This window comes from Fulmarus glacialis, unplaced genomic scaffold, assembly GCF_000690835.1.
Source record: "Fulmarus glacialis isolate BGI_N327 unplaced genomic scaffold, ASM69083v1 scaffold22077, whole genome shotgun sequence".
NCBI lineage: Eukaryota > Metazoa > Chordata > Aves > Procellariiformes > Procellariidae > Fulmarus > Fulmarus glacialis.
Genome location: NW_009224127.1, coordinates 14,057 through 18,808, shown reverse-complemented (window position 1 = coordinate 18,808; position 4,752 = coordinate 14,057). Strand labels below are relative to the sequence as shown.

The window sequence follows — 4,752 nt, the reverse complement described above, 5'->3', positions numbered from 1 at the left end:
GCTCCGGAGCCCTTCGCCTCGGTGGCTCCCCCTGGTGCAGGTCTTGCCGCTGCAGGGTAGATGCTGTTGCCTGCTGCTCTTCCCTGCAGCTCTGCATGACTAACCCTGCACGGCTCAGCTGCAGACCCGGGGGTCTGCACAGCTAGGGCAGAGTATCGGGGTCTCATACAAGCTCTGAGGAAGCGGAGCAAGGGAGCAGTTGACCAGCAAGCTGGTGGCAGGCTGACAGCCCCCAGTCCAGCCCAGTGCACAGACTTGGCTTTGGCCATGGCCGTTGGGTGTCCAGCTCACACGACCTGGGCAATGACTCCTGCTTATGGTCCTTCCTGCTGCACTGTCTCACCTCAGTCCGGCCTCCCCGGCAAGCAGAAGATGTCACTTCTAGAATAACATGTCTCAATGTACTAAAAGGGAAAACATAACTTTGGTATCCAAGTCCTCAGAAGCGTTTTCCTGCCTGCTGGGCTAGCAGAATGCCTGCTCAGCCACGACTGCGGCACTGGTAAAGCACCTGGACTGCAATCCTCTGAAACTGTTAGTCACTCCGTAAATGATGGGGTTTAACGTAGGGGAAAAAAACCCACAGAGATTGGCCACGATGATAAGAGCAGGCCTGGGAATACAGTGCCCAAAACAGTGTGCAAAAAGGAGGAAAAAGCTAGCGTGAAGCACAGTAATATCACCAAGAGATGAGAGTCACGGGTGCTCAGAGCCTTGAGCCAGGCGTCTTTGGATGGGAGCTGGAAGACGGTCTGGAGGATCAGCACATAAGATGCAGCAATGAGTGTGGCATCCACGCCTGTCACAAAAACAGCAATCGTGACACCACACCAGACGTTCATGGTGATGTGCACACAGGCCAGCTTGGCTATGCCCATGCGCTTGCAGTAGGTATGAGGGACGGGTTTGTTTCTACAGAAGGCCAAGCGCTTCACAAGAAAAACAATGGGGAAAACGGTGGATAAGCTTCTTGCTAGAGCAGCCAACCCTATTGTCCCTGTCACCCTCTTTATCAGGAGGGTCACATATTTGCTGGGCTTGCAGATGGCAATGTACCCATCAAATGCCATAGCCAGTAGGATTGCCAATTCAGCACAGGAGACGACAAGGATTAAGAATACCCGGGCAATGCAGGCTTCCAAAGAAACCTCCCCAGCCCTAAATCAGAAGATGACCAGTGTCTTGGGCATGGTGGAAATGGATAGCAGTAAGTCAGCAGCTGCCAGCATGGGCAGGAAGAGGTAGCTGGGCTCATGGAGGCTTTTCTCTGTGTCGTTGATGAAGGACAGTGTGAAATTCCCAAGGACAGCAACCACGTACATGAGTGTAAAGGGGGTGGAGATCCAGAGGTGAGACTCCCCCGTGCCAGAGATGCCCATCAGGAGACAGGTGATGGGAGCAAGGGCAGTGCAATTGCCAGCTAACGTGACAGCCTATTCATTCCAGTGACTAAAAAGAAAGGACAAAACAAACTTTAATGTTACAGGTCTTGAGTACATGTGCTTACAAGCTCACTTGTAAGCTGCCAGAAGACCTAATCCGTAACAACCACTCACAGAGTCGGAGAACTGTGGAGCAATCCAGACTGGACAGGACCTTGGGAGGTCTCTGGTCCAACCTCCTGTGCAAATCAGGGTCAGCTAAGGGCTTTATCCAGTTAAGTCTCGGAAACCTCCAAGGATGGAGACTGCACAAGCTCTCTGAGCAGCCTGTTCCAGTTTATGCGCTGGGGCTGTAAATCAGTCAGCCCTGTGCAACCACAGACCAGCCTTCCCTGCAAACGGACGGGAGGTGGACGCACTCAGGATGGTACCAGGGCATCCTCCTCTGAGCCTGAACAGGGAGAGGCTGTTTCCCCCTTCTCCTCTGCCCGTCCGATCCTGGCGTAGTCCAGCTCTCGCCTAATAGGCACTGGGTGAGTGCAAAGGTCTGGCCCAGCTCTGAGCTGAGCCGCTCTGCAGGGAGGAAAGCCAGGACAGGCTCGGACGCTGTTTACTCAGGCAGCAGCTTTCTGACACAGTCAGGCAGCACGTTGCTGAGCCTTTGGCAGGGACACAGGCTTCCTGCCTCCCACAGCAGGCGTAATTTTAATTTCAATCCTTCCACACATATAACACCTTTCTAAAAGCCCAGGAACTTGCTCACTCAGCACAAGCAACTCACCAGTTTCCTGCCCCAGCCGCGAACGAGGGTTTTCTGTCCTCAGCCCAGAGGCAGGGACGTGCAGGTGCCGGGGAATCTGCTCTCGCAGCAAGGGATGGGGGTGTTTATGGAGCCTCTCTGTGAGCTCCAGGGGACCCACACCCAGGGCATAGCTCACTTTGCTTCCGTCCATCCCCACCCCATCTCCAAATGTAAGTCTTGATGTGAAGAAACAGAAAATTAACACTTTTTTCCCATTTCAGCTGATTATTTTCACCCTCTTACATTGTTCAGTGAGAGCTGTGATAGTGGGCAGATGTTTTAGACTCCTCTATTGCACTTATGTAGAGGAAATTCTCCAGATGGTGCTCATGATCCAAAGATGTCCATGACTCAAAACACAGGCTTTTGCTGTTCTTGATTCATCAGACAAGGAGAAGCATATTTTATGACAGAAATGCTAAAATAGGTAAAGGAAATTCACTCTTTCATGTCCCACCATTGGGGGAAGACTGTGCTGCTTAGTTTCAAGCTAGCACCCCACATCTCATGTGAAGACACCAGCTGGCCTCCCATCTGCTCAGCAGACACTCAGAGGAGCTTGTCTTGACCTCCAGCAGTTCCTAGGACCAAAGGCTTATTTTTCATGGCCTTTAACACCCCAAAGGACTGCTGTGATCCCCCAGCTTCACCCCCTCCATAACACCATAAAGCATGGCTGTAAGATGCTTTGCTTTCATTTTCATTGAAAGGGGACTGTGAACCAACTCTTGGCCATTACGTGGCTGACCAAAGTTGGATCAAAGCGCTGGTTTCTCCTGATTTTTTCCCCCTCATCTTATCCCTGTCATTATTGCAGCAGTGGGAGAGGTGTTTCACGGGGACTGGCAGCGCTGGCATGTGCTGGGGAAAGGAGCAGGACTTCTCCTGGAAGCCAGCACGACTCCAGCCTCCCCTGCTCCCTCCCCGTCCCGCCGAGAGCAGTGCAGCATGCACTGAGGGGCCCTCCCAGCTCACCATACGTTTTAAAAAATGTGGACCTCGGGACCGGGTGAAGTATTTGAGAACAAGCCGAGGGAATCATGGACCTGCATTACCCACCATCGCCCCTGCACAGCTATGGGAACACACTGGGACCCTCACATTGGCCCGTTGGCCAAGCATCACCCAAAGCGCCCCTACCAAAATGCTCCTTCCCTCAGATGCCTGACCTTCTCTGGACCCACCTCCGCCAGGACTGTAGCCCCCTTCTCTGGCACAGCCTGTACGCCTCCTCCTTAGGAGAATGACTTTGCATTCACCTCTATTAAATTAGCTGTCTTTGCGTCATCTAAAAGCCTTATTAGCAATGATTTTATACTTGCTTCTACACAACTGTTAACAATCATATATAGCATCAGACCCAGCATCCAATCAATCCCTGCTGAATGTGCCCAGAAGTATATGGAAAACTAGCTCTCAGTGAGGAGCTATCACTGAAATAAGACTTTGCAGTTAGCCAAACTCCATTAACATCTGCTTTACTTACTATTTATTTATTTATGTATTTGTTATAATGAGGTATATATCACAGTGTTGTGAAAACAAAAAAAATACTCAGTTGTATGCAGCCTTCAGGTAACTTTATCACCCAAATGTGGAAGTCATCAGAAAATGAAATGACATGATTCTACGGAAGATAAACACCAAAAATAAGTACTGATTGCCATTAATTACATTCTTGCCCTTTTTATACTTTATTGATCAAGTCTCATATTCACTTTTCCATTATTTTATTTGGAGCTAATGTCAAACTAAGCAGTTTCAAATTTCTCCAATAATCCCATTTTCTTCTTTTTAATATTAGCACATGTCAGAAAGAGTTTCTTTTTTCTTTTTTTTCACTAGTTTTGCTAAGCCCGGGGATACTTGAGGAAGACTTGCAGGCTCCTCCACCGGCTCTTCTGGACCCCACAGGCACACATTATCCAGACCTGCTGATTTCCTCTTGCCCAAAGGCTGTGTGAATGGGAATATGCACAGGCAAAATCTGAATTGAAATGTGCACCACAGTATAAAGAAGTTTGAGGTGCAGTGGAGACTTTGGGGTTGCTAGAGGTATCTGTAAAATTCAGCAAAATTTAGTCAGCAGGGATGCCCCAGAAATACTGCCTCAGGTGACTGTGTCAAGGCAGAAGAGAAGTTCCCAGGACAGAGACAGTCTCCATCCCCACCCTGCAGGCACAGTCAGGCTCTGGGAGGACACCTCTGCCCTCCGATCACAGACCTAAAACAGGTCCTTTTCCTTGAAAACAGGGCAGAGAGGAGGCACCCCCTAGTAAAACTGCCTGTTCATTGGAGTGTGACATCGGGAATGGGGGGACACAGACGTGTGGTCCATCCGTGTGGGTCAGCAGCTCAGTCCCAAAGCCTCCTGTCCTGGTTTCGGCTGGGATAGGGTTAAATTTCTTCCTAGTGCTGTGTTTTTTGGATTTCGTATGAGGAGAATGTTGATACAACACTGATGTTTTCAGTTGTTGCTGAGTGCCCTCCTAGTCCAAGGACAGCTCCCATGCCTACTGACTGAGCTAGGTACACAAGATGGGAGGGAACATAATCAGGACAGCCAGC

The 4,752-nt window shown here is 50.0% G+C and overlaps 1 pseudogene; it reads right to left on the bottom strand.

The window, feature by feature from the left end:
* Nucleotides 1–584: 584 nt before the first annotated feature.
* The window catches only part of LOC104079883, a 4,657-nt pseudogene continuing 489 nt past the window's right edge, over nucleotides 585–4,752 (bottom strand).